This window comes from Labeo rohita, chromosome 22, assembly GCF_022985175.1.
Source record: "Labeo rohita strain BAU-BD-2019 chromosome 22, IGBB_LRoh.1.0, whole genome shotgun sequence".
Taxonomy (NCBI): domain Eukaryota; kingdom Metazoa; phylum Chordata; class Actinopteri; order Cypriniformes; family Cyprinidae; genus Labeo; species Labeo rohita.
This window is the reverse complement of record NC_066890.1, coordinates 16,265,671-16,288,850: the sequence shown is the minus strand read 5'-3', so window position 1 is coordinate 16,288,850 and position 23,180 is coordinate 16,265,671.

Below are 23,180 nucleotides of genomic sequence, written 5' to 3'. Positions count from 1 at the left end.
TGTATGTATATGTTTGTGTTACAAGTGGGCGGTTCCTTGTAATAATTTGCTGGAGGCTGTGATTGTTTCTTCTCCTCACCTGATCCAAATATGGGGACGGCGCCAAACACACAACAAGGCCTGACTGACTACAATTTTGGATTTTGATTTTGAACTGTTAGATATCAACTTGTATATATATATATATATATATATTTTTTTTTGGCAAGATTAGGGGTGTGGGGGGTCAGGCGGCGTTTTATTTTGAACATCTTTTCACACTGTTTTTGGTTTAGGAGGTCAGGCAAGTTTAAAATGCATTTTTTTTTTTTTTTTTTTTTAATTTTGGTTTGGCTTGGAAGTGTAGAGTAAAAAAAAATAAAAACATTTTGTTTGTTATTTTGGCTTTGTCTGTCCCTGATACTAAACCAGGGGTGTCAAACTCCAGTCCTGGAGGGCCGCAGCCCTGCAGTGTTTATATGCAACCCTAATTAAACACACCTGATCCAACTAATTAAGTCCTTCAGGCTTAATTGAAAACTGCAGAGTATGTGTGTTGGAGCAAGGATGGAACAAAACTCTGCAGGGCCGTGGCCATCCAGGAACTGAGTTTGACACCCCTGTACTAAACCCTTATTTGTAAATGAAGAGTTTATTTGCAAAAAACAGATAACTTTTTTTTTGTTTGTTTTAATTGTCAAAAATGTTTTTTTAATGTTATCATGTTGTTATTGTGTTTAATTGTGTTAGTTAGCTATATTTTTTTTATTTATTTATTTATTTATTTTTTACCTAAAATAACCCAACTGCAGTTCGATTGAAATTAATTGGAATGCACAATGACAAAACATAATTTTTGAAAATTGTTAAAAACTGAGTTATCTGTTTTTGCAAATAAACTCTTAAAATAAAGCTCTTGTAGAAACCATCTTTTAACATACAAAGATATTGTTAGGTTGTTTGTGACACTTGATAGCGCTAGCAAAAAAATCTGTAATGATATGCAGCATTCCTACATTCACGTTTGTAAAAGTAATTAATATTGTGGCTAAATGATAAATGTTTCTGTATCGCTATTATCCATCAAAGCTTTATTAATTTTAATTGAGATGCCCATAACTAGTAAACCTGAGGCTCAGTAAACCTGAGGCACACTCGTCTCATAAATACAGTAATTCCAACATGACTTTAAGTCAACATTGTATAGTATTGTGTACAGTAGCAGAAGCTTTGAAAACTGTTTAAGTGCTAAGTCTAAATTATGAACAAATTTTAAAAATTGACAACTTGATTTTTTTGTAATTCATTAGAGACCAACATTTCGTCTTTCAGAATGCCTAAAAATGAAGATGATTTCATGACATTGATTTAAAAGTGGCAAAGAAAAGTGCATTATAACGACGCTGCATCATGCTGTGGCACTCAGGGGAGGACTGAAATAAAACTAATGACTGCAAGAAGCCGCACAAATCGAAGGCAATTTAGAGATAAAAGCTTTGACAAGACAAACCAAGGAAGGTGAGCTTGCAGCAGCATAACTGCTTCAGATGCAATACAATTTTTGACATCAGAGATAAGACATTTTGTCTGTTTTTGTCCCCAACAATGCTGGATCCAATTGTTCCAGTAGTGTGTTATTTAGCAAAAATGTGAACGAGGCAAAATGATCACCAACAAGCAGCTGAAAGTGCGGTTACACTAGACTTGAGATCTGACGGGGAGAGGAAACAAGTACATGCAAGGAAGTTGAGTTTTCATGAATAAATCTGTCTATCCAGTGAATTGAAACTATGTAATGCCTGATGCAAAAGCTTTAAGGACTGATATGATTGATGCTGCCTTCAAGTACGCCTGGGAAACTCGTATTTGTTATTACAACATATCAAGTTCAAATTGGAAACATAATACATAAGTATCCTAAAGAAATGAAACTATCTGAATTTAAATGCTGAACATTAATTTGCATCACTTATTTATACATGGTATCAAAACTGTTTTGAATACTAATTAACTTCCAACATCACAATTTGGCAACTTCTGTACAATTCTGACTCATAAAGATGATTCATGTGGTCAGAGTTCATAATTATGTTATTTCCAGCTTGATCTCACAGCAATTCATACATATTTTACAAGGTGGCTAATTCATAAGAATTCATATTTCCTCACTCGTACAAATTCATATGATTTTAGCTAAAACGTATGTATTTTACGATTGCACAATTCGTATGAATTTGTAAGAATAACCTACACCTACCTGTCACTGGGGTTTAGACAAATTGACAAATTGACAAAAAGTGAAGTCGTACAAAGTCGTATGAAAATATACATTCAAATTTGCCGTGAGATAGCATTGGTTATTTTTGACTCTGTGGGCATGTATTATCTTGTTCATTGGTCATTGGAGATGTGAAGCGGGCGGATCCATACTCAAGCTTTTATTAAACAAAGACATGGTCATAAACAGGCAGGGTTGACACCAGCAAGCAGGGCAAGACACAAGAGTAATCCAGGGATAGATGAGGGTTGATTGGTGGCGAACATAATCCAAAAGGCAGGTAAACAGGAAATCCAGGATGGGTGATAAATCCAGGGCACACTGAAGGCAGACAAGAAGAGATAACAGACTAGGATACAGACTAGACTAGAAAAAACAACTACAGACTAGAAACAAAACTAAACTTGACTAGGGAGGTAGGAAAGTACTATGAGTAGCTCCGTAATGCCGCTAACAATAGGAAAGTGCTAAACGCTAGACAATACCTGGCACTGAATGATAGTTGTGACCTTGTATTTATACTGTGTGTGATTGGCTGCAGCTCTGTGTGTAATGGGTGAAGTGGAGCATGGGAAATGTAGTCCAGGGTGTAGTGCAACAGTCTGTGTAGTGAGAGTCAATATATTGGCAAGGCGACCTCTTTTGGTGGGTAGACCAAAGATCAAGAACAGGATTCATGACACAGTCAGTATTTTGGTTATATACAATCAATGTTTTAGAAGATCTTAACCCTTAAATGCATGACCGTTTCGCCAATCATTATATATTAATATATACATATATACAATATATACATATTCGGGTCTTTAGCAACCCGGACCTATATATCCAGCACGGATTGATCTCTAACTTCAGCAATAGCAAGAAAGTCTCTTGATATTTTAAGAACAATTACAGAAGAGTAAAATAAAGCCTATTTCGTTGCCTTTTGAAACTTAGAAGGGTTCAATTTGAGCAGATGATTTTACCATCGCCGCCATCATCAGAGTTCCACAGTACATTCAGCATCTGGCTCATATTCGCGATCTCTACCATATTTGCAAAACTATCATTTTCAGTGACTTCAAAATCATTATTGTGATCGCTGGCAGCTTATTCTCCACATCCACTACCAAATGACAGTGAAATTTAGATTTTATTGTATACAGAAATTGCTCTGCAGTAAAGCCATTCAAAACAATTCAATTTTTGCTGATGATATTCTTTTGTTTTATGTCTGCGATAATTACAAGAGAAACATCACTTCATTATTGTCTATCAAACAGTCCCATATCGAGGACTAAAGGTGAACTGCATGTATTTAGTCATCAGATATTTACATATTTTTGTGCACAAAAAATATACTTACACTATTACACACCTCGGGTCTCTAGTGACCATATACACGTTTTACAAAAAAATCAATCAGAAAACAGACATTCCTTTATATTTTATCATTTTTTATAATGAATAGATTGAGGAATACTAAGAAAGCTGATACCAAACTTTAAAAAATGAGGGAGGGAGAGGGTAGTAAACGACGCCCTGGGGTCGCTAAAGACCTGAGGTATGCATTTAAGGGTTAGTAAAAGTTCACTTTGTTAGGCTAGTGGTACGCTAAGCTAGCTTTTGCTAAACAGTTGCAGTAAAAACTTGCTAAATGCAAGTGAAAAGAAGGAGAAATGTTTAATCTCACAATTGATGTCTAGGTCACATTCAGTTGGTAAGAAAGGTTGTAATAAGAGTTCAGTATACTATGCTAGTAGCAACTGTTACTTTTATATAAAATATAACATCATTTTTTTTTTTTAATTAGTGCTACAAGTATTACAACATCAATATTGTACATTTTCTGTAACATTTACATTTTTTATTTAGTGCAATATTTGGTAGTTGCAACATTTTATTGTAATTTTCACTAACAACTGCAATAGGATTTATATTGTATACTTAAGTTCACTGTTATCCCACTATTGTGACCATCAACACGTTTACGCATTCTATGATCACAAAATTGAATATATGTGAATTCATATATTGATACTGGACACCTTAAAGATAATGTGGACCATAAATCTTTGTCGCATTATTTTTTTTTTAACATACTTTACTAACCTTTCGTTTTGGAGCTTTGATGCAGCCATCATCTTCTCATGGTGCAAACAGGAAATAAACTGCTCTGGCCATGTGAAAATTTGCACTAATCATGTGAAATTGCTCATATTTCATTGAGACCCTTTATTTTTATCCGTATTTGCAGGGTGTGCACTAAAACATCAGCCAGTAAGGTTTTTAGAGCTTTATAAATTAAAACCTTTTTTATGGTCACTAAGGTGACCGGTAGAATTAAATGGGTTAAATGTACTTATTTAAATGATTGTAATAACAGTTTACTATGCTATGCTAGTTGTATGCTAAGCTAGTTAGATACTAGAAAAGAATGAGGAATGATTCATCTAATCTCACAATATACATCTTGTTTATACAGTACAGACTTAACAATTTAAAAGGTAATACCAATTTTTATATGATTTTGTAGAATTTCTAATCAGGCATTCAACAGAGTAGTAATTCAACAGTCAATGCCCAATGGATGTTGGTCTGAGCTGGTTTGGTGCTCAGGACCAGCTTAAACCAGCTAAGGACCATCTTAAACCATCTAAAACCAGCATCCATGCTTCAAAACCTACCTAACCAGCTGATTTAAGCTGGAAGTAGCTGATTTTAGCTGGTCTCCCAGCCTGGCTAGGCTGGTTTTAGCTAGTTCTTCCAGCTGTTCTCCCAGCCTGACCAGCCAAGGAAGTGGCCAAAGCCACTCTAAAACCAGCCTGCTGAACAGCTATGACTAGCCAAGACTAGCCTGGATGACCACCTAAAACCTTAAGCTGGAAGTATCTGGTTTTAGCTAGTCTCCCAGCCTGGCTAGGCTGGTTTTAGCTAGTTCTTCCAGCTGTTCTCCCAGCCTGGCCAGCCAAGGAAGTGGCCAAAGCCACTCTAAAACCAGCCTGCTGAACAGCTATGACTAGCCAAGACTAGCCTGGATGACCACCTAAAACCTTAAGCTGGAAGTATCTGGTTTTAGCTAGTCTCCCAGCCTGGCTAGGCTGGTTTTAGCTGGTTCTTCCAGCTGGTCTCCCAGCCTGACCAGCTAAGACCAGCCTGGCCAGCCAAGGAAGTGGCCAAAACCACTCTAAAACCAGCCTGCTTAACAGTTCTGACTAGCTAAGACAAGCCTGGATGACCAGCTAAAACCTGGTGCTGGTTTGCAGGACCAGCTTAAACCAGCTAAGGACCATTTTAAACCATCTAAAACCAGCATCCATGCTTCGAAACCTACCTAACCAGCTGATTTAAGCTGGAAGTAGCTGGTTTTAGCTGGTCTCCCAGCCTGGCTAGGCTGGTTTTAGCTGGTTCTTCCAGCTGGTCTCCCAGCCTGACCAGCTAAGACCAGCCTGGCCAGCCAAGGAAGTGGCCAAAACTACTCTAAAACCAGCCTGTTGAACAGTTATGACTAGCTAAGACCAGCCTGGATGACCAGCTAAAACCTGGTGCTGGTTTGCAGGACCAGCTTAAACCAGCTAAGGACCATCTTAAACCAACCAAAACTAGCATCCATGCTGCAAAACCTACTTAACCAGCATGTGCAGTTTTTTTCAAAAAGGTGGAGCTGATTTGGAGTCTTAAGTGCACTTGATTCTTGGGCTCGACGGAAATGTTTATGTTTTATGTTGTATAGCGAAGTTGAAATTTGGACAATTTGTGAATGATGGAAAAGACCAGCTTAAAACTAAAGTCTTAAAGTTGGCGTGAAACTTAAAGTTTGCAATTTTTGGGATGCATGTTAAAGATCTGATTGCTTATTTAATTCATCCATGAATATGTTTAGAATTTTTTACATTTTTTCCTCAAACAGAACCAAGTTCCTACTCTACATGAAAACATGATTTGATACCTCCATTTAATTGTGATTTTAAAGCAAATAGATTGCTTTTCAATGCTGACTGAAAATGACCACTGTTACAATAATTAAATTTGAGTTTTAGAGGTCTCGACCATTGTATATTTGGAAAACTGGCATCTGAATAATCTCCCGACAGTAGATCCATCTGCTCATCTGGCGGCGATCACGTCAAACAGACGCTCGCTCTAACAGTCATGCTCACGAGAGCCCTGCCTGGTTGCTATCGTCCTATATCTCCTCCGGACAACAGGGCCAAATGCAGATATGGTCCAACCTCATTCCACATTTACGGAAAGCCAATTTCATCCCAAACCACTCTCCAGTCTCCGGCTTCTGAGTGTTGTTTATTCAGTATTCAAAATCAAAAGAGCTGCGGAAATTTTCATGCCTCATTTTTTAGCACAATGGCTTTGCATTTTGGCCGCCGTTCCTTGGCGGATGAATCAAGGTTATATAAAGATGCACCAAAAAGATGGATTAATGAAAACAGGCGGATTTTCCGTTCTGATTTTTTTCTTTGGAAGGTGGCGAATCCAAGTGAAAACAAGAAGTGGTAATGGTTCTCAAGCCCATTGGGGATTTTTAGCTGGTTGGCTGCTGGTCACACATATCACCCACTCAATTAAAGTAGCTGAAGGAAAGAAAGCCCACGGGATGCTGGGAAGGAAGACGAGGTGTGAGTCGTGTGGCAGCAGTGTGGAGGCAGACTGAAGAGGAGGAATATCCACATAAGCACTGATGCAAGAGAAAGACCCTGACTCTCGCCTTTAGGTTTAGTCACTGCATCTTTCGTGGTCGTTGGACGTGACTGTTCTCCAGATCGATTCTTAGTAAGCATTACCCAACTGAAACACAGCAAATGTGTTGCGGATGCCAGTCCCCAGGAGTCTCGGGGAGTAACTAACTAAAAGTAGGAACTCTAACTTAACTACATTTTGCAGTAGTGTGACAGAGCTGTAGTTTTTATTCCAAGTAAGATAGTTTCTTCAACTATTAGCAATATAGCACAACAAAAAGCTACATAGATTTTGCATACAGCCAGATTGAGGCGATTTGAGGCAGTTCTCAAATGCGCTTAGTTGTGTTTTTTTTTGGTGATTGAATCTGCGCTTTTGATCAACCTTCAGATGTACATTCGAATTCAGTCACATCCTGGTGTTTTGTTTTAAATAGAAATTATGCCAGACAAACAAAATAAAAGAAAGCTTTTTATTCAGTGACTCACTCTCTAATAACACACAAAATGTAGACATTTATCTTTTGCCAATAACAATGCAATCTGCAGAAAGAGTCATTTACAAAATCAGTAATTAATCTTTTTTTTTTTTTTTTTTTTTTAAAGCTGTTATTGTTGCCAAAAGTGAGAAAAAGGAGTGAAGCTTTGCTAAACTGTCCCACTTTCTCATAGGAAACCCTGGAAAATCTGATTCATTGAGTAAATTGTTTCATTTGGATGGTTCATTGCAACTTATGGAAGCCTGCTTCCCAGGGTTGCCAGGTTTTCACAACAAAATATACATTTTTTGGTGGGGTTCTTATGGTAAAATTCATATTTCAGGGGCTAAATATCACATTTTTAAGTTTGCTTTAACCCACGGACGTGAAAAACCACCCGCGGCAACAGTGTTAATATAGCCCAATTCTGCAGGAAAACCACAGACTTGGCAACACTGCTGCTTCTGACTTTCTATCTCACGGTCCTGACTGTTTTTCTTTGCAATTCTAAGTTTACAGATCACAATTAGGAAAAGAATGGAGAACTGTGAGATAAACTCACAATTGTGACGGGAAAAAAGCCAAAATTGAAATAAAAAGTTAGTCAGAATTCAGAAAGTCAGAATTCTGAATTTATATCTCAAATTATTTTTTTTTCTTACAATTCTGAGTTTTCAATCACAATTCTGAAAAAAAAAAAAAAGAATTCAGAATATTGCGCAATTCTGTGTTTATATCTTATAAATCTTAAAATTGTAAGAATTTAGAGTTTCTGTCTCTCATTTGATTAGTTTCTTACAATTCTGAACTTTCAACCACAATTCTGAGAAAAAGTCAGAATATTGTGCAATTCTGTGTTTACATCTTATAATCCGAATTGTGAGATAAAAACTCAGACTTGCTAAAAAAGTCAAAACTTGAGATAAAAAGTTGCGATTACCTTTTCAGTTAGTTTCCGTGATGGAAATGAACTTCCATAATAACTTGACTGAAGTTGAACTCACTTCACGTGTTGCATTCCTTAGCTTGATTGCCATTGTTGTGAGCATGTTTGCCCTAAAGCAGTGATTCTCAACTCCAGTCCTCAGGGCCCACTGCTCTGCACATTTTGTATGTTTCTCTCATTTAGCGCACCTGATTCAGATCATCAGCTTGTTAGGAGAAAGATCCATGAACTGAACTGAGTGTGTCAGATTCAGAAACGTACAAAATGTGCAGAGCCGAGGACTGCAGTTGAGAACCACTACCCTAAAAGACCGTGCAACCAACATTACATGACATTTTCTTTTTGTAATATTTTATCAAACCCAGCCACTCACAAAAAAAACAAAATCAGGTCACTCATAACAGAAGCACTGTAATCGCCAATTCTTGTTCCAAGTAAGAAAAAGAAAAAAAAAATCACATTGAAACTCAATTAAATGAATTCTCTTGCTCATTTTCTCAATTGGGGCACAATTAGCAGATGTATATTTCTCAGTGGCCATCTAAGACGTTTAGCCAGTTTTCAGCTTGGCCCAGAGCCCAGGCATCACAGGAGACAATATCCCACAGTGCTTTTCAACACTTTCCAATATAACAAATGGCGTTGTATTGTTCAAACGTATCCTCCCTCTCCACAAGCAATTCATTCAGGGATAAAAACTCTGTCATCTGACCTGTCCCACTGATTTTCTCTTAAAGACCTATTTGAAATGACAAAAACAAACATGTAATTACAGCATAAAGGCTCTGAAATCCCAACCCCGCAATTAAAAGTGTGTGGCACTATGAAGTCGTGCAGGAAAAACAGCTTGTGAACAAATCATGTTTGCAAAACCCTCGAGGGAATGGTGATTTAACAGTCTTGAATAATTTCTAAGATCTGCCAAATAATTAGCGAGACAGTGTTTCTGACTAGTATCGCATTTGACTTTTTTGACAATGCAGCCCCCACGCTTACTGTCAAGCTACAAGAATCCTACACCTCTGCGTGATAATAATAAAGTTTCCAATTGTTTCTGCTCTCAGTGTTTTGTAAAATGGACTTGATGGCTCTTTTCCCAAACCTAGTGAGCTGGCTTGCTTGCTTGTTTGTCTAATGCCTTTCTTAATCTAAAAGTATACTTCCCTTTGTTTGTTTTCTAAAGAAGCGTGTTTCTGCCACTGGATTAAAAATTATTTGACAATTCTGACTTTTTTCTTGCAGTTCAGATTTATTTTTCCTCGCAACACTCACAGGTACACTTGCTAAACTGTTTGTTAACGCACATATCTAAGCAGCCAATCACATGGCAGCAACTCAGTGCATTTAGGCATCCAGATATGGTCAAGATGATCTGCTGAAGTTCAAACTAAGCATCAGAGTAGGAAAGAAATGTGATTTAAGCGACTTTGAACATGGAATGGTTGTTTGTGCCAGACGGGCTGCTGTGAGTATTTCAGAAACTGCTGATCTACTGGGATTTTCACTCACAACCACGTCTAGGATTTACAAAGAATGGTCCGAAAAAGAGAAAATATCAAGTGAGCAGCAGTTGTGTGGGTGAAAATGTCTTGAAAATGGCCAGAGGAGAAAGGCCAGACTGGTTTGAGCTGATATAAAGGCAACAGTAATTCAAATAACCACTTGTTACATCTGAGGTTTGCAAAAGAGCGTCTCTGAACATAAAGTACATTAAACCTTGTAGCAGATGAGCTGCAGCAGTTGAAGAGCACACTGGGTGCCACACTTGTCAGCCAAGAACAGCAAACTGAGGCTACAATTCACATAACTCACCAAAACTGGAAAATGTTTGCCTCGATTTCTACTGTAATTATCACATGGTATGGTCATAATTTGGAGTGAACAACATGAAACCATGGACCAGTCCAACCTTGTATCAACAGTTCAGGCTGCTGGTGGTATAATGGTGTAGGAGTTTTTTTTTTGTTGTTTGTTTGTTTGTTTTTGGCACACTTTAAGCCCATTAGTACCAACTAAGTATTGGTTAACACCACAGCCTATAATTGAGTATTGTTGCTGGCCATGTCCATCTTGTGATGGCTCCTTCCAGCAGGATATCATGCCATGTCTCAAAGCTCAAATCATCTCAATCTGGGTTCTTGACAATGAGCCGGCAACTGCATGATGCTGTCATCTCAATATGGACCAAAATTTCTGAAAAAGGTTTCCAGCACCTTGTTGAATCAATGCCATGAAAAAGTCAAATGAGGGTCAAACTTGGCTGGTGAATGCATCTCATAATTTTCACAAAAAAAAAAAAAAAAAAAAAAGGGGGGGATGCACAATTTTGGATTTTTGCAAATATTTTTCAAATCATTTTGGCCAGTGGTGATTGTTACGTGCTCGTGTTGTGTTATGTGTTTCCTGCTGTCTCTTCTCCTGTTTACGTTCACTTTTCCCAGTTACCAGTCATTGGTCCTATCATCCGCCAATCATCATTAACTGCTGACGTCACCCATCCTGCCGCCCCCAATCGGACAAGACCCTCCCAGAAAAAAGTGCACACCAGAGCACCCGCAAGCCCCCATGTTGTTGCTGTTTTGTGCTTTGTTTTTGTTGCCATCACATTTGATTGTTATATCCCCGTTTGTTTATGTTGCTTGGTTTTCGTGTACGTTTTTGCCCTGATATATATTTTTGTTCCCTCTTCCCTCACTGTAACATATTTGAGCACGCGTTATATGTTACGAGGCCAGGAAGAAGCGGGCAGGTAAGAACGTCACGTGACATACACTGCAACGTGCAGGAATATTATCCTGTATAGTACATTAGGTTAGGGGCGAGTGCCACCCCTTGTACTTTTGTTTATTGTTAGAAAGTGTAGTTTAGTTAGGGTGTCTCGGAAGCTGAAAACTTTTTCTTTCTACATTTTCTTTTCATAGTCAGGTTTAGGAGGGGATTTTAAGAAGTTAGAGGGTTTTGGTTTGTTATTTTCTTTGATTTAGCACCGCCCACGTCCCTTCTTCCGGTTCCCTTTGTCTTGTTTTTCTGTTCATGTAAATACTGTAAATATTGTACATACATATCACTCTCCTTGATTCCACCAAACCTTTGTAGTCATTTAATTTCCACCCTTAATAAATGACTTTTGTTGCACAATATCTTTGTCCTGCAATTTGCTTGTTTGTAAATTAAATGTTTTTAATGTCTATATTTTAAATGTTTGACCCCAGAACCCCTAGACCACTTTGGGGCCGTAACAGTGATGCTGACACCAATATATATATATATATATATATATATTTCCTTTTCTTTTGAAACAGCACCAAGTTTCTCCTGTGCAGAAATTATAAACTTACTAGTTATAACTAAATAAGATAAAATAAAATAAAATAAAATAAAATAATACAATAAAAATAATAAAATAAAATAAGTTCTAAAGCAAAAGAGCTGTAAAAATTCACAAATATATATTTTTTGAGCTCCTTGAGCTCCTTAAGCTTTCATAATCAATCCGAAAAATAAATAAATACTGAATAGATCTGTAAATCATTGTTTTACAATTATAAGGTTCTATCTGCATTCTGAGCACTTTTGAGATATTGAGTTTTTGCGTTCTATAGACTTCTATACATAAAACCATTTTTGTTTTCTAAAAAATGTACACAGTTTACAAAAAAAGCATCACATAATGTAAATATGTTGTCACCAAATAAGAATAGATTAACTCAATTTTGACAAAAATGTCAGATAGAACTTTATAATTCTGAGGTGACGATATATAAAATTATTTAATTTACAAGTGTTATGTTTGTGGTTTTTATTCATGTAAGCTATAGCTTTTGACCTTTGAATTAAAGCATACCAGTGATGCAGCCAAAACATTAGGAGCTATCCACCTTATTTTTCCCGTAAGAGTTGTGTGTAAGCGTGGCCATTTGTAAATTTTACAGGTTTGGCTTCTGATCTCATCCGCATCCAACTATTTTTAGCTATATAAAACAGCTTGTTTTGCTGCTTGATATTGCAAATTGGTGTGTCTTACCATATTATTTTAATGTATTATCTTAATTATAAACAGGTTTGTAGCGCAAACAGTTTTACCATTTACTGCAACGTTGTTGTTCTTCTCATTATTTCCCTGGAGAGGCTAATGACCCGAGAAGAATAAGGTGGATAGATATTATTTCTTTTCAAATTCTGATTAGATTCTGATAACATTCCTATAATACTGAGCATTCATACTGCACAGAGATCAGTTTTTGTTTTCACCAATCTATAACATGCATTTAAAATTTTCATTTCATGCCAGCTTTAACCTTAAGTATGTGTAATAATCAGTAGCTTCCCTTAGCAAACAACGCTAATAAGCATTGTCCGTCTCTTGATTACCAATTAAAAGCATAAAATGGCTATGATAAAAGGCGGGGTTTACTACATCAAATAATCTATTGAAAAGTTTGGATTCCTTTGGTGAAACCCAACAATCCTTTATATAAAAGGAATCAATTGAAATAGAGATGTCTGACATATACTTTACTTGAGTTTCCTCTGCAGTCATGCTCCCTGCTCTCAGCGGAAGGACTTTGAAGTGCACAATCATTAGAAATGTCATTTGGCCTCATCATTGCTGTTGATGAAAGACTGGCTTTTCTTCAGCCTCTGCCAAGCGTCTTCTTTGTCCGTCTTTCGCTTCAATAGCTGTTTGCTTCAGCTTTTAATCTTCACCGTGGTCTTACCCTACAATCCCGTCTTTTCTCTCTCAGACTCCAGGTTTCGGAGGCGGCAGATACATCCCGCAAGGCGTCATAGGCGCCTATACAAAATAGAACAAAGCCTGCGATAAGAGACGGAGATTGTTGATTGTCCTGTTGGGTTGGAGAGTACAGTCAGACCGGGCTTTGATCTTGGGGACGGATTGGAAGCAGATGGAAGATGGTTATTCGGTTCAGTCCACATAATAAGCTTCTGGTGTGAAAAAATGTTTTAGAAGGAAAAGTATGAAAGCATCTTGATAACTGTTCAGTGTAATAGTAGGAAAAGTTAAGAAATTTTTTTTTTCGAAGTTACAGAGTTGTAAGATTACTGGAGTGCGTTTTGCAAGAAGACACTTTTTTAGTCTGTCTACTTCAAAATTTCATGTTTAATTCAGCATGCTACTTGACATTTCTGTATAATTATTTGTAAAATTCACTGGCAGTTTCTCAGTGAAAATGACTTGTTCACTCAAAAATTTTAATTCTGTCATTATCTATTGACCTTTTAAGTTGTTCCAAACTTATATGACTTCCTTCCTCTGTAGAACAAAAAAGGAGATGTTTGACAGAATGTTCCAGCTGCTCTTTTCCATGGAAGTCAATGGAGATGCTTAGGATGTTAGTAAAGGTTAAGCAATAGTAAAATTCTGTCAGATACAATAATCTGATGACCAGAATTCAAAACTAATACTATTTTGTCAAAAACACATGGAAAATAAAATGATTTATAGTGACGTTGTTACATGTTACATGTTACATGCACTTATTATAGTAATAACAGTACATTCTTCATACATACAAGCAACTAAACCCAACCCTACCCTAAACCTAAAGTTATCATGTTGTAACGATAACTAAAAATGACCAGAATTAAAATCTGATAATATTTTGTCAAATAACATTTAAAATAAAACACTTTATAGTGACTTTGTAACACATTACATGTACTTATTATAGTAATAGCAGTGCTATCATCAATCCTACAGTGCTATCATGTTGTAATGATAACCAATAAATGACCAGAATTAACTAAAAACATAAAAACAATATTATAAATAATATGTACTTAACAATACTTATATATAGTTACGCTCAGTTTGTTGACATTTTTTGTCATTACATTTTGTTTAGCTTACTTAACCCTTTGAGCGGTACAGTCCCACATGTGGGATTTTATTTTCTGTGCCCCTGGGAGTACGGTCCCACATATGGGATTTAGAACGTTCGGTGACGTCACGCAACTGCGTTTCGCGCGTTGGCTGGCGCTGAGCCAGAGAGAGACGCGCGCTGCACTTGTCATATAATCACAATTATGCAGTATTTTCAACCACTTATCGTTTGTTTTAGGTTTCAGGCATTCAAATACACATAAGTACTTGTAAAATACACACGGATGTCTATGGAAGCAACAATAACAATCCAATCTGGGGGGGTCAGATAAAATATTTTAAATTTACCAGTGAAAGGGTTAAAAATTTTCCCATTTACATTTTTTTGGAAAGCATAATTATTTTAAGAGGTGGCGGTTTCATGTGAATTGTATGAAAATGTAAGATTTTTAAAATAAACCTGAGCGTTCCATCCTTAAATTTAACCATCAGTGGGTCATAAATGTATTGTACAAAAATACTGAACAATATAGTACAAATTTATGCATATTAGCTACCAACTCACCAAAATGTAAAATTGCTATAAGATTGGGTTATTTCAGTTCAGTGTATCTGTATGAAAGTTTCTTTTCAATTTATTTTTATTTTTTGTCTTTTTAGTGTTCTAGTTTTTAGCTTATGTCATCTTTATTTAGTTTTTATTATTTTAGGGCTTCCAAAGTTTTTTTTTTTTTTTTGTACTTTCAAAACTGTACTTTTTAAAGGGGTCATCGGATGCAAACTTCACTTTTTCATGTTGTTTGAACATTAATGTGTGTTGGCAGTGTATGTACAAATCTACCCTATAATGATAAAAATCCATGCAGTGGTTTTTAATTAATCTGTAAAAATAATATCCCCTTTTCAAATCGAGCCATTCTCAGATGCCTGTCGGTGTGCCTTTTGTATGTGAATGGAATGCGCCTCCCGATCTACATATTATGAATCTTTGCAATCGCCCTTCCTTATAACGTGGTAGTTAGGAAGTTTAGCGGCTAACACGGCTAAACGCGGCTAAAGTAAACAAGATCGTCATTCCACAGAGAGAAGAGAGGGGCGGGGTGAGCAGAGCTCATTTGCATTTAAAGGAACAACCCCTTAGAATGAAATGATTTTTGCAGAGCTCATTTTGACAAGGGTGTAAAAAGGGTGTTGTTTTACAAAACCATTGAGAATTTTTAATCAAAGTATATTATAGACTTTTCATTAAGACCCTAAAGAATCATATCAACTTGTGGAAAATGGGCATCCGATGACCCCTTTAAGTATGGTTCTTACACTTACTGCACACAGGCTGTGAACTGTAAAATAAATAAATAAATAAATAAAGTTGTTCTTCTCCTTTTGTGTTCCACAGACGCAAGTATATATCAGTTTATAATGTCATATCAGTTTATAATGACATGAGAGTAAATTATGACTTTTTGGGTGAACTGTTTGTCTAAGGACTGGATGACTCATCCAATACGCAAAGAAAAAAACAAATAAACAGAATTTGCTTATTTGATGTAAACTAATGTTTAACAGTCCAGAACTTTTTATTGCATCTGTCAAGAATCCAAAACGCATTCAGAAATCTGACGCCGCACATCAAACGGACTGTAACTTCTGTGGTTTCTCAGAAACAAATTAAGCCTCATCCTTGAAAGTGAACCATTTTAAGAGAACCACCATTGATCATCAGAATTTAGTCTAAGATAAAAACTAATTTGTGTCGGCGAAACACTGACTTTCTCATATGTACAGAAAGTTTCGGAGCAGAAAGGAGGTTAATTTCAAGACTGTATGCAGTTAAATATGCACTGAGGAGAATTTAATGAGAGATGCTGTGGTCACAAAAAAAGCCAATTAAACTCTTGCGGGGCCTTCGGGGAACTTCTAGTAGTTTTATTATTTTTTTTAATTCACTTTTGCTGTAATCTCAAGAACAGCTGGCGAAATGTGTATTCACATTAAATTATATTGCTGAGACATAACTATTCTGTTAAGTACATACTGTGAACTTGAAGAGTTTGCATATATTCATCACAAGTTAACATGTTATGAAGCAAAAAGCTGCGTGTTTGTAAGAAACAAATGAATCATTAAGACGTTTAACTTTAAACCATCCAAAATCCATTATAACACTCTTATCTTAGCCAGAAGCAACAGTTTGAAGCTAAAAACATCTCAATGATAGATTTGTTACTTACAAACATGCAGCTTTTCACTTCACAATATGTTAACTGATGAACTGGAGTGGTGTGGATTATTGTGATGTTTTTATCAGCAGTTTGCCCTAAAGGTGAGTACATTTTCAGTAAATTTTCATTTACGGGTGAACTGTTTCTTTAAGACTTGTATAAACAGTCTCTTTTATGATTGGCTAACGCAACTGCATGTGAAAATGCACATCCAGGGTAATTTGTACTACTTCATTCTTCAATAAAACCCTGTTGGCGGCACATTATATTGTGACAGGATAAAGAAAAAACAATCATGAATTGAATCTTAAATATTAATATTACTTGAAAAACATTTAAATGCTGATTTGCTAGTGCTTCCTTGCAAGTGAGACTTTATTTGCATCTTGAAGAATTGTGTCCTGCCATTTAGAGCAGATAGGAGCACTAATCAATTTGCTAATTAAGTGCATGTCTTGGTTTAATCACACGGGCCTACCTTGAATTACCTTCAAGCACTCCTTAAAAAATTGGTCATGTTCAGATAAAGACTGATGGAGGACAAAAAAAGAAAGAAAGAAAGAAAAAAGAAAGAAAGAAAGAAAGAAAGAAAGAAAAAGAGAGAATATAGAATGTATTTGTAGTGTGTAGCATAAATTTAGAGTCTAATATCAGCAAACTTATTTTTCACATGAAACAAAAGTTTGGGGTCTTTAAGAAAAAAAAAAAAAAAAGTATTTTATGTTCACCAAGGCTGCATTTATCTGATTAAAAATACAATACAAACTGTAATATTATGAAATAATATTTCAGTTTAAAATAATAATTTATTCCTGTGATGTAAAGCTGAATTTTTAGCATCATTCCTCCAGTCTTCAGTGTCACGTGATTGTTTTACCTGACAGTGATCATAGCAGGTCATTACTAACTCTGTCATGTTTTACAAATGACTTTTTTTTCTTTTGACCCACAACAGAGGCTTTGAAGGTAATCTATATGAATGAAGGTCTGGTTATCCCAGACATCACGGGGGACCCTGTTGCAGATCTGTCACTAGCTCATTAGCAATGCTACCCTTTTAGCTAGCACACCATCTGCAGGATTACCGTCAGTGATGAATGTTGTTATTGCTTTTTGCTGGGGAACTTGAGCTCTTCTGGTTTTGCCCTGTAAATAGGCAGCTTGTGGAGGCGTACAGTTTGACACGGTTTTCATATTTGAGATAAATTGCTTTTTACAGCTGAAAACACTTGTCTCATGTCTCATGCATGTCTCAACAGGGTTTGTCTTTCTGGTGTCATTATCAGCTGTTTGGACTCTCATTTTGACGGCACCCATTCACTGCAAAAGATCCACTGGTGAGCAAGTGATGCAGTGTTACATTTCTCCAAATCTGATTAAGAAATAAACTCATCTTGTAGATGTCCTGAGGGTGAGTAAATATTCAGCAAATACAAGTGACTTGTATGTGACTTACTTGATGTGGAACAAAAATGTAGACGTTAAATTGAATGTCTCAGCTCTTTCCATACAGTGAGTACCAACAGAAACACCTTAAAATAGCATAAAATTATTACTTGTGCACTGTTTTCCATTACTTCAGCTATTTCCATTATTTATACTATTTCCACTATTTTCTGAAGTGGTAAAATACCTTTTTTTGAGGATCAGACTGATTTAATTTTAATTTTAATTCAATCTAGGGGTCTGTGATGTAGCAAAATAATATCTTAAAATAACTTGTAGTACAACTGATTTTAGTTTTTAGTGTTTTAGTTATACTTTATTTAGTTGCACGTTATTTAACAGTAGGTATACTTACATGTAGTGACAGTGTACTAGGGTTAGGGGTAGGTTCAGGAAAAGTACCTAGTTATTAACTTATTAATATGTTAATATTAACATGTTAACATATTAACGTAATAACTAGCTGGTGGCGCAGTGACTATAACTAAACCTTGCCATGTAGAAGTCTTCAGGCCAGGACTCTTATCAAACATGTTAAATTTGAGCCAGATCAAATATTGTATGCTTGAGTTACAACAACGTCCTTTTCATGGCATTAATAGCATGCAATAACACTGACCTAGTTGTTCCTAGCATGTTTTAACATGCTTTTAGCATGTTTAGCACACACTGTGATATTTTAATATGTTACTAGGAGTGCATCACCATAGTAGACACGTCACTTTCTGCTGCCAGGAAGTGGCACTATGCTTATAACTGAATATTGCCATTTAATTGTGTTCAGGGCCAGACTAATACCAAACATGTTAAATTTGGGGCAGATTGGATATCGCATGCCTTAGCTACAGCAACTGCCTGCACTTAGCTAAGTGTTGTTAACATGTTTTAACATGTTTATAGCATGTTGCTAGCCTATTTATCACATGCTGACACTTTCTAATATGTTAATTGCTGTCCATAACAGTTTTAAACATGTCACTTCCTGTTGCCAACAGGTGGCGCTGTAACTATAACTACATATTGACATGTAGATGTATTCAGGCCATGATTCTTATCAAACAAGGAATTTAGGGCAGATTAGACACTGAATATTTTAGTCAGTGTTAAACAAGTCATTTCCTGTTGCCAACAGGCGGCACTATAAATTAGAACTGAATATTGGCATGTAAATATTTTCAGGCCAGGACTCTTACCAAACATGTGAAGTTTTGGGCAGATATGTTGCCAGCAGGTGGCGCTATGTTTATAACTGAATATTGGCATGTAGATATTTTCAGGCCAGGACTCTTTCCAAACATGAGGTTTGGGGCAGATCGGACATTGCATGTTTAAGTTAGTAATTCCTGTTGCCAGCAGATGGCGCTATGATTATAACTGAATATTGGCATGTAGATATTTTCAGGTCAGGACTCTTTCCAAACATGTAAAGTTTGGTTCAGATCAGACATTGCATGTTTAAGTTAGTAATTCCTGTTGCCAGCAGGTGGCGCTATAAATGAGTATTGGCATGGAGAAGTTTGGTGCAGATTAGACATTGTATGCCTGAGTTCTAACAACTTTCTGTTTCATGGCGAAACATCGAAATTTGTCAGGCCAAAAATGTTAAAATACGACACCTGAAAATGGCAAAGAATGCGCAAAAATTGTTGCGTTTAGAGCTTCGCTCCAGGAGACGTTTTTGTACTTGAAACGTAGAGGGTGCTTCATTCAGATTTTGTAGGTGGCGCTACTGAGCCAATTCTGAAACACTTATCAGATGTAAATTGTCACCAGTTCTGACACGTGGTTCTGACAAATAAACAAACTAGAAAACTAAAACTACAGGAGTATGAATTTGTGCAGTCTAATTTTCACATTTCCATACGTTTCGCTTACGGTTATGTTTTGGGGCGGAGTTTGATTCTTCCTCTTTTTTCGAAAAAACATTTTAATATAATTCACATCATATGAACTGAAAATCAAATTAAACATTCTAAAATTTAGTAACTAATGCAAATTAGCAGCATTATCTTTGGGCATAATTATTTGGGTTTCGGTGCCGCTTGTGTTAAGAGGTGCACTTCAGCCCTCATAGGACTATTTAGCTCCAGAACAAATGAAAAGCCTCTGTCTCTTTATTACTGCTGTAGGATCCAGAAATTGAACTTTAGGGCTGATGTTTAAGTATCAAATGATGGCCTCCTTCCTCACTTGTGCTGAAGCAGCACTGGCTATCCATCAGAGAGGTGGGGAGGTGGTCTCTCCCCTCAACACTATTAGGAAATGTTCAGTTTCAGCATTCTTGATGTGTCACTATAACCAGGTTAAAGTGATATATTAGTAAGAGATAATACACAGAACTGCTGGGGAGTAACTAAGTAAAAGCAGCAGTGCTACTAAATTAAAGGGACAGATCACCTCGGAAATCACTTTAAGTCTGTAGGACTTTATGGAGCACAAAAAATATATATATTTTTGGGGACATCAGGGACCAGAAAACACTGGACCACATTGAATTCCATTGTGTGTGAGCAAGTGAGTGAATGAACAAAGTAATGAATGAATTAATGAATTTTATTTATTTATTTATTTGTTTGTTTGTTTGTTTGTTTTTATAAACACAAATTCTAGCTGAAAGTCATGTAAAAACTATTCTAATGCAAAATGCATTGAATGGCCAATCAGAATCTAGCAATTTAGAGAACTTTGCATATTTTTATTATTTATTATTTTTTTATTTTTTTTGCATAATTAAAATGTTTGAAAATAAGAAATTAAATATCAATAAAGTCAATTTACAGTTGCATTGCAAAATGAAAACATGAATGAATGAATGAATGAATAAATGAATAAATTAATAATAGATTTTTTTTTTTGTATTTTGCAGTACAGTGGTATTATTACAATTGTCATATTTCCTTATTAGTTTTATTTAATAATTATAATAAAATTTTTAAGAAAAGCTGTATGACTTACTGTTTGAAAATAGAAATTAATATATAAATTAACAATAAAGTAATTTTAGTTGCATTGCAAAATGAAAACATGAATAAATAATAATAATAATAATAATAATAATAATAATATCTAGATTTTTTGTATTTTGCAATACAATAGTATTATTACAATTAGCATATTATATTTCCTTATTAATTTAAATTAATAATTATAAAATTATTATAAAAGCTATATTACTTAATGTTTAAAAAAGATATAAATATTATTAAATGAATTTTACAGTTGCACTTCAAAATGAAAAATAAATAATAATAATAATAATAATAACAATAATTAATAATTAATAATAACATTATTATTAGGAAAATATATTTGACTTAATGTTTGAAATGAAAAAAATACAATATAAATATTAATAAAGTAATTTTACAGTTGCACTATAATAATAATAATAATAATAATAATAATAATAATAATTAGATTTGTTTGCAATACAATTAACATATATTCTTATTAGTTTGATTTAATAATTATAATATAAATACTATGAATATGATTACTATTAATTTTATTGTATAGCCATCCTGATATATAATCACAATATGATTGACTGATGCTCTTTTTAAAAAGTTAATAAATTAAGATAAACATATAAGTACTTTTACAGTTGCACTCAAAAACAAATAAATAAATAAATAAATAAATAATCAGAAAAATCACAACTAGACACCCCCCCAAAAAAAAAAAAAACACACACACACACCACCACTAAATTGTTCAGTTTATTTTACGTGAGTATTTGCATTTTTTCCTGATCCCTACAATCAAACTGCTCTTTTTGCTACTGTACCTTTAAGACTAAATGTAAATATGACTACTGTGATGTAAATTATATAAATTCAAACAGTTCAAGTGTGCCAACATAGTACAAATAACAGGAAAATCCTGTTTTACATAATATGACTCATACATCACTTATAATAGAGTGATAAATACTATAGCCACTGGCAATGTATGTAGGTCATATGCTTTGTCATCCGAAGTCCAAGTTTTTTTGGGATCATAAAAGAGACGTGGTTCTTAGAAATGTAAAACAGTCCTAAGGTAGCGGTTTTGGATTCCAGATGGACGCTCTTGTCTCCAGAGACTGAGCCCGACGCGTACCATGCTCCAATTTTTGAGCACTTTTTTCTCCACTCCAACAGCTTCCGTCATTTTTTGTTTCTCAATTTAATTTCAGGCCTCAACGAAAACCAATGACTTTCTAAATACCCTTGGTGTCTCCTCAGCTCTATAGCAATGCAATATGTATTTAACAAAGCATCTGCCTGAGAGCCTTTCCGCCTGCTCGTGTGTTTTCTCAGAAAAAGACAGCTGACAGACGTGACGAGGGAAGTCAGTGATGGATGTTGAAGAGGACATTTTAAAAAACATATTTAAAATAAATAAATAAATAAATAAATAAATCTTGACTAGACTATGAAACATCTAAGTCATTAATACTACGCAACCATGTTTGTTTATATTGGCATGAAATGAGGCAGAGCTTGTCAGAGCAAATTTATTTTTAATTAACAAAATCATCCTCTTGTTGTCCTGGAAGGGATGAAAATAAGTGACTGGCAAAATGTGCTCAAGTGGCTAAACTCGATATGTAATATAGTAAAAAGTACCATAATCATAATACTCTCAAAATGTCATTTTTGTAACATAATATAATATAATATAATATAATATAATATAATATAATATAATATAATATAGAAGAAATTATGTCCAATTTCACATTTCAGAATTTAACATTAACTTTTTTTTTTTTTTAAACACAAATATTCATTTTTAACTGTCACTGTAATAAAAGGAAAAAAAAAACTAGAAATGGACTAAACATTATAAAAATATTCATTAAATAATAGAAAATGGTTTATGATATATTATAATAATATTTTCAGAATGTAACATTAATGTCATAATAATAATAATAATAATAATTATTATTATTATTATTATTATTATTATATTTATTATTATTATATTTATTATAATATTTATATTTATTATTATTATTATTATTATTATTATTATTATTATTATTATTATTAATTACTTTTTTTGACATGAAATGTTCATTTTTAAATGTCATTGCAATAAAAAACATAATAATTCACAAACTATTTATGGTTTTGGAAATAAAAAACATTTGATATAATATTAAATAAAATATAATATAATATAATATAATATAATATAATATAATATAATATAATATAATATAATATAATATAATAATATTTGCAGAATTTAACATTAATTTTATTTTTATTTATTTATTTATTTATTTATTTATTACAAAAAAAAAAAAAAAAAAAAAA